We start from the raw sequence: 8,758 nt of genomic DNA, 5'->3' as shown, positions 1-8,758 counted from the left end.
CCTCACTATCTTCTCGCCCCTTTTCCGTGTTATCAATGATTAGTGATAAGTTGTTATCAGCTACAGAAAAACTAGGAAATAAAATGATGATTGATCTAGAGAAGCGTTAAGCTGTGAAATATCTATTGTAGCTGTGATTATACTGACAAATAGAGGTTGTTTAATCTTTAGTTGTCAATAGGGAAACTCATTGATCTGATTTTGATTTATCTTTAAATGAGATTAACAATAAAATAAATAATAGTATTCATAATCATAGGGAAACTAGTAGCAATGAGCTATTTTCATACTTACTAACAACTAAGGATTAGTTGTCTTCCACTGAAGTGTGAACAAATTATAATTACTTGAAAGAGACAAACATTCAAGTAGCTTATTGACAAGAATGTCAAGAACATACAATCTAGAATTTAAGCATAGTTCTTAAATACTCAAGTAAGGAGTTAGGCACACCATTCATTAACCTCAGGCAAGCTTATAGCTAGGAATATTTTTATTGACAGTCAGTCTGAGTCATTATATAAGATAGTATTCAGAGCTGTGTTAACATGAAATGATTCCCATCAGTGAACAGATTGCAGTAGCTATTGCATTTAATAATTAGGGATATGGTGAATCACACACTAGCAAAATTATGAAGGAAGGTGGTAAATGAAACACCCACAAAATGCTTTATTAGTAATATTGGAAAGGTGCACAAAAAAAAAAAAACCCAGAGCATACATGTTCATGTTGTTTCCAATAGACGGAAAAGCGCCACTCCATGCAGGAAAAATAGAATAGAGAAGTAACTTTTTCAGGCAACAATGGAAAAAAAAGATATTATGTTCTTCTTCTCGATGACTTTTGAAAAGTATCTTGATGTGAGACACGTTGAGTGATGATCATATTTGGTGTAGTCAGTGTAGGCGTTAGAAGTGATGGTACATGGAGAAGAATTTTCACTCTTTTATTGAAACCTGGAACAAAAATGAAGGGTAAATACATTTCAGTTAAAACATTTAGATTGCCATTCCACTGTTGGATATACATTCCTTTCTTATACATACAGGTCAACAAGTCATATAATAAATTGCATTGTTTGTCAGTCATCTTCATCAAATCAGCTCAATGATATTGTAATATTGTATTGTACATACAGGTCAACAAGTCATATAATAAATTGCATTGTTTGTCAGACATCTTCATGAAGTCGGCTTTTAATAATATTGTAATATTGTATTGTCATCCCACTTAATGAGCTTATAAAATTTCAGTTCAATAGGTAACTTGTAGCCTGTTATTATCTCTGAAGTAGTCTACAATATAACCCAAGGTTACAATAGGAAAGCATAATTGCCAAGAGCAAGCTTTTAAAATATTTATCAGTAGATTGTGATTACACTAATTCTAGTATACTATAAAATAGAGTGAGGAAGTTGATCATAGGTTTCCTATATTTATGACTTAATTTGTCAGATTATCCGTCTGTCTGTGTTTTGATTTTTTGAACCAGTTATCAGTGGATGCAGTAAGTTAGCATAGATCAATTTGACTGGTTAGGTAGATAAGCTAGACTTAAGATTTTAGACTTAGTAGTAGTGTTTGTGCCAAATATAGTGCACAGTATAATAGTTTGAATGAACGAATGGAGTCAGTCTGTAGTAGACTTGCTATTATTACCTCTAGAATCAGGAATAAGAGCAAATAATATAATTTACCTTAGAGTAAACCAAAGAATAAAAAAATAAATAAATAAAATATTTTACCATTGTCTATGTAGATCAGACATACAAGAGCTGAGCCAGGTCAGCCTGGGAGTCATTTTGTTGCAATTGAATGTGTTTCGAGCACACACATGTTGCTCAGTCAAAGGGGCATGCAGGGGCATGGAGTTCCAATTTGTACACAGCCGGGGAAGGGGCAGGACGTTGATCCTAGTATAATGGCAGCGATGCTCAGCATGCTCTGGAAAATTTAAGAAAATATTTATTAATTAAGTAGGAAATAAGCCTAGTTATAAGCATAAGTTATAAGGATAAGATTGGCAGAGATTTTATAACTAAATAGGTATTTGATCATTTTATTAATTAGGGTCTATTTTAATTAAGGGATAAATTTAAAATTTTATCCTACTAAACTATTATCGAAATAAAGTTTAGCCAAATAGAATAAAAGAGAGATAATTGACTTAACAACAACATAAAAGTTAAATAAATAAATAAAAATTGAAGGGGCATTTTTGTACAGGCCTACTTGATTACAAACTAAGCATGATTCTTATTATTGACATTCTGTAATGCTTACATTCTTCATTTATACAATTTTTGGTTAAAACCAACATTGCTTGGTCATACTTTAAAATTCATTCAACCTCCTTGCATTATTCCGGTGTTTGCCATGGCTCATGGAAGCATGGAGTCTGCTTGACAGCTAATTCCAGGATTTGGCGTAGGCACTAATTTTCAATAGGTCTTATTGAAATTAGTCTGGTTTCCTCACGATGATTTCCTTCGCTCAAAAGCAACTGGCAAATATCAGATGACAGTTCTCAAGGACAATGGGTCGCGGTTCGAACCCGTACCTTATAATTCAAGGCATACAAATAATTTTATTAACACTAGGTGAGATTAGTTAACAGATTACAGGATCATTAGACATTAAAAGTGTAACTTACATATTACATAGCAGTACAAGTGATGCAAGCCGTGATCGTCGGTGCCTTGTCTACTCATGGAAGCGGTCCGTCGAAAAGGAGCTGTGAGTGGCAGGTTTGAGCTGGTGGAGCGAGGTCACGAGGGTTGCTGAAGATAGGAAGGCGTGGCGTGAGCTTGTGAAGGCCCTATGCATCTCTGGGGTGCCTTGGGACACCCACACATAACTGGTAAGGTAGTATAGTGGCACTGGGGCTTAACTCCAAGGGGCATCTAGCACCCAATACCTGAAACATGTAAATAGGCGGACATAAGAAATAGGAAGTTGTAGGCTTACTAAAATTCTCCATCTCTAAGACCAGAATTAGAATGTTATTGTAGTGCGCTATAGGAATTAGACAATCTCTCTATTGGAAAACATTTTACCATTTTAGCAAGTCAAGGTTTAAACTAAAATATGAACTGCTTTGTGATGGACAAGTTAACCCTTAAATTGTTTTTGTCCGTTTTAAATGACGTCCTATAAAGTCTAGGCTAACTCAGATTCCTAGGCACTCCGGCGCAGGTGGCGTGATCCACACGGTCTAGAGTCTATCCCTTCTATTTTTACGCACTATCGCATCGCTTTATCCTATCAAAATTTGAAAAAAATACTCAGTTTAAAAATTACAACAGTGAGGTCTTTTTGCACTTGTGACAAATGTCGTTGTTATGTAAGTATTTTAGTAATTTGTGCGTATTTTTCACTGAATTTTATTGAAATAGTAATTAATTTACTATTTATTGTCATAATTGTGAATAAATGACAAACATTTCATTATTATTTTTGAAGTTATAATATATGTCACTTTAAAGTGACACTGCCAGTTAGTACTAAATATTGTGTTTTTTCCATTTGTCACTTGTAACGGACATTGCCAACTTTTCTAAACGAATATTTTTTTGTGTATTGTTAACATTAGTTGCATTTTTACAATAATATGGCTGGGCAACGTTTGAGGTCAAAGAGGATAATAGCTCTTCTACCACCTCCAGCTTCTAAAGACTCCGATTTAGAATCAGACAACGAAGAAAAAAATGAGAATCTTAGCTAGATAGTTTTTTAGAGACGACTGCAGCAATAAATCTTCTTTTCCTAAAAGTGTAGGTACCTGTTTATTTTTGCCTGGACTATATTTTTATTTTATTTATTAGGAAAACTCACAGATAAAGTTACTATTAGGCTTATAACATAGAAACAATGAGCCAATAACAAGTTTCCACAGATAGAAACTGGGCAAAGTACATGCGTGCAAAATTACAGAAAATTGTGTAATTTATTTAAAGTTTATGTAATACATATCTTTATATGAGTTCAATCAATGATTGAGAGCAAACAATAAAAGAAAGGAAAAAAAACAGTAACTTGTTTATAGTGTTATTTGAGAGTTAACAGCGGGTGAAGTCTTGGGTCAGTAGTTTGCGTACTGATGTAAAACTGTCAGAGATCAGATCAATGGGGTCATGATCAAATCAAATTTGATTGAAATATTTAGTGACTCTTATAATAAAGGAGTTTTTTCTGAAGTTAGTATTAGTGGCGAGGATATGGAATATTCGTTTAGTGCGAGACGCAAGGCGTAAGGGGACTACGAAGTGGGAACTTCAAGCTTGACAGCAGATCCGGACAGTCAACATAGTTTTGAGCATTTTTCATGACGTAGATTACTTTAGAGATATTGCGCCGGACATAAAGAGGTAGCACGTGTAGTTTCGGACAATGTTGAATGTAATTTATTAAGTTTACGTTTTTTTTTCTATGTTAGCAATGTGCATGTGTAGTTGGCAATGTCCGTCCAAAGTGACGTCTTTATGTTAAGCAGTAGTTGGCAATGTCATTTATAAGTGACGCTTAAAATAAACCACTTCCAATTTTTTTATGTTTTTTTTCACACATTTTCCCCTTAATCTACCCTAACTGAACCCAAAACACCAAGTTTCATTATAAAAATCCTGCGCGGTCATAGAGTGGCAATTTAAGGGTTAAATACATTATTACTTACGGCGAAAACTTGGCTAATTCCATTATGGTATCATCAAATCATCATGAAAGAAAACCACGTAGTTCCACTGGCGTCATGGGGTCATTTTATTATTGTAGCTAAAGGTTCGGTTTGTTTCATTATTGTTCATGATGTTTTCCATAATCTAAAAGCAAACAATCATTTATTTATTACATTCGTTATACACATTTTGTGTTGTATTTATCACATTACTAACAACATATATCATTACTTAATTAATGTATTACTCACTTTTTTATGATTTATAACAAATACAAGCCTGCTGGTCGATAAATTACGTAATTTTCAGTTCCAAATAATGCGTGTACGTCTGAACGGCATCCATTTTTCTTTTATTTCTGTCTGACTGACAGTAATGACGTGGCAATGACGTCAGCATAGCAAATGTTGCCATAGAAAAATCAAAAGGGCTCTATAGATCATAAGACATTTGACGGACCGGATGCGACTAAAATTTATCCAGTATGAATGGGGCTCTGCAGACTATGTGGAACGAATTGTAGAATAATAAAATAGAGACAGTGATTTGACGTTTACATTTAATCTTAATGTTTTTTATATAAATATGAAATAAATAAATAAATATTGGGGACATTTTACACAGTTCAACTTAGCCCCAAACCTATCAAATTTTGTGCTATGGGTGCTAAGCGACGATATGCCTATTTGAATGGATAAAAACATGCTTGTATACAAGGGAAACATCCATGATAATAAATATATTCTATGGAGTTTCATTGAGGAGAAAAATATTATTATAGTAAAACTTTGTTTAGACTGCTAGTATACTATGACAAATTAAAAGGTCAGTTGAAGAACACCAAATTTCAAACTTTCTATGTTTTGCTAAATAACGGATCGTAGAACCATATTAATTATAACATAAGATAAATAGATAATGCGTAGTAGTATAGGATTTACTAGCTTTTGCCCACGGCTTCGCTCACATACTGTTCGAAACGTAATTCTTGTTCAATCGTTTACAAAACAAAGTAAGATTTCAGTTGGATCTGTAGATTTCGAGATCGTTGTGTAACAATGCAACAATCGTTGCAATCATTTATTAAGGAAAATAGTACGTACATTATTATGTGCAACCTTATATTTCGTCATATTAGGAAACTTTCACTCATGTCTTTCCATATTTTTTTTATGTACTACGTCGGTGGCAAACAAGCATAAGGCCCGTCTGATGTAAAGCGGTTACCGTAACCTATGGACGCCTGCAATTCAAACAGTGTCACATGCGCGTTCGATAGGTTTATTAAGCTAATGATAGTTCAGTATGTAGGTATGTGTGTATGTTTGTAACGATAATACTAGAAGATAGTTATGTCATAGAGTTAGAAGATGTTATCAGAGCAGCTAGGCGTAACAAGTTAGGTACTTGTATTATTTTTCCTACTTACAAAAGGAGAATTCTTAGCAGTATCATCTTCCATAATTTAACTTTGCGTCTTGAACTATAGGTTAACAAAATGTAAGTAATTAATACTTAACGGTAATTGGCATCACATACAATATTTTGCAGTTTTGCGTGCCGTTTGTATAGGGTTAATGTGAAAGTTAAATGTAAGACGTGACGTGATTGCATAGGCTGATTCATAAAGTAAAGAATAACATAGTACCTAAACTTATGATATAAGTATGTATATTATTTTAGATTTTGATCAATTTGAAAAATTGAAATAGCAACAGGAAAAAGAGAGAGCTTTTTAATTATGATATCATACATTATTTTTACTGTCATTATCTAAGTGGACTTGCAGGTATGTCAGAAACAGTAAAATTGAGCGTATGAGGAAGGATGAAATCTGAACGAGTAGTATAAATGAAATTCGCATAATAGAAAGAAGAGAGGTTTAGCTAGATGAATGAATGAAGAGTCGTTTGAAGATATGAAGGGTTTCCTCATGTTTGCAAGTCTGGGAATAGTGACGGCAGTTATTGGAATTTTGAAATGGGGAAAGGGTTACACAAACTTGATACCAAAAGAGTTAGGTGTTAGGATAAATAATTTATACCTTTTACAGGTACATTCTTTTGGTAACAACATACTCTACATGCCGCTAACAAACGAACTAAACACACACCCTGTGTCTTTATGGGATAAATCAGATAATTTTGTCTGACATATATAAAAAAAAAATGTGACTTAACATGGAATCATATTTATAAAATTGTTGATTTGATTAAAACATTGATTGTCTGATTACTCTTATAATTATACATAGGACATTATGCCGAGAAAGGAGGAAAATTATTGATTAGTATTGAGTTGTGGACTGGTTCCTTGAACTATGGGGAGAACAGTTGTCAGTGGCTACCTGAGAATAGAAAGGCTTTTTCTTTCTAGTGAAGAGATCTTTGTAAGTTCATAATATCTGGACAATGGAGATAGCGGGTTACCTGTCGGACAATGTGACTAACTACCCATATGAGGATGCAAGGATTTTACCATTAGGGTACATTTGATTCACAACCAAATGCTTTTACTGGAATGAAAATTCTGGCTGATGGCAATTTGACTCATGTGTCTGGGTAACTATTAAGTTCATAATTCGTGCTGGATCAGTGAGGTTCTTTTGAGTATTGGTCATTTTTATTCACCACAACTATGAAAATGGGAAATTGAAAATTTCAATAACTGAATTATTTTATTGGTTATTTTCGTTTAACACAAAATGTTATTTTGAATCAAACGAAAATAAAAGGGGCAGATGTAACGGACCACACAGTCCTCGGTTCAAATCATAAGATATAACTATAATAATTATGCTTAGAAACAAATGCATACAGAGATAAAAACTTAAAAATTGCAAATAAATAAAACGAAAACAACTTACATACGAAATGGAATTCCAACAAATTAAAAATAGAAATTCTCGGAATTAAAACCGGCACAATAGGCGTTTTAGGCACAATAGGCAAAATCGGCACAATAGGCGTTTTAGGCACAATAGGCAAAACCGGCACAATAGGCGTTTTAGGCACAACTGGCACAATCAGGCACTATTTGCCATAAAACAACACAGCGCATGCGTTAAAATCGGGACAATAAAACTCAGAGCGCAGCGTCAGAGGGATTCATTCGGCGAGGGAACGTTGAGGTGTTCACATCTGAGGTTTAGGTAGAGTCATTTGACTAGGAATCGTTGAAGGAACACATCAGGAGTCTAAGTAAGAAACGGACTTGAGGTACAAGATTGAGAGGTTGGAGACTGGCGAGAAGGTATTTTGGTAAAATAGACTTGAAGACTACAAGTAAGTGTCCAAATTGTTTATTTTGAATGTGTTTATATTTGTAATTTTAGATTAGTGCTATTATCTGAAGGTGATAATTTTAATAGTGGTACTTATTCATTTCATATGAACAAGATATTCATGAATGTTATATTTATGTGGAAATTATTTAAAGTCGTTCAAATTTCGATTTATTTATTACATACAATTAACACTAACGGTTAATTTGGAATATTATTAATTAAAATTAGGATCTGAGTATCTCTAATACAACTACTACATGTAACAAAATAGATACATAAAATATTACACATATTTACTTTATGTACATACACATTCTATTAGCTAGAATCTATTTGGGTGTTTAGAAGGATTTCCATACTATTGTCTCATTCCTAAGTAAGATAATTTTGCTATTTCAATGAAAGTAGGATTAATAACTTTATTTATTGTTCTTAACATGTAAACTTTATTAGAGTTAAAGGATAACTTGTGGGAATTAATACTAATACTAAATACTAGGGAGGCATAGGACATCTATGGATGTTAGGATCCTGTCGCTATCAAGGAGAATCATTGATATAAAAATAAGATTGTTCACTAAAGTTGAATCATTGACACTGGCCTCGAGATTGGCAGACTTTGGAATCATCATTCCATTTTCATAATATGGTTAACGATAACGTTGTCTGGGAGATCAAACAATTCTAGCATTGACTAGTGAAACACGATGTCAAGCAATGGACCACTATACTCGGAACGTGGGAAATTGCACGCATATAGAATTTATATTTTGTGATCTTGGACAACCTTCGATGG

General features: G+C 33.5%; 1 long non-coding RNA gene across 1 annotated transcript; it reads right to left on the bottom strand.

Annotated features, from left to right (window-relative positions):
• Positions 1-250: 250 nt before the first annotated feature.
• Positions 251-5,211, bottom strand: LOC125224744. Its single transcript, XR_007176913.1, has 5 exons — positions 4,928-5,211; positions 4,676-4,820; positions 2,657-2,920; positions 1,749-1,947; positions 251-959 (listed from the first exon to the last, which is right to left on the bottom strand). It is a non-coding gene; the product is annotated as an uncharacterized LOC125224744 (long non-coding RNA).
• Between the last annotated feature and the right edge of the window lie 3,547 nt (positions 5,212-8,758).

The sequence above is a fragment of the Leguminivora glycinivorella genome, chromosome 3 (genome assembly GCF_023078275.1).
Source record: "Leguminivora glycinivorella isolate SPB_JAAS2020 chromosome 3, LegGlyc_1.1, whole genome shotgun sequence".
In the NCBI taxonomy this organism is placed as follows: domain Eukaryota; kingdom Metazoa; phylum Arthropoda; class Insecta; order Lepidoptera; family Tortricidae; genus Leguminivora; species Leguminivora glycinivorella.
Note: the sequence above shows the minus strand (reverse complement) of the source record. Positions and strands in the feature narration are given on the sequence as shown.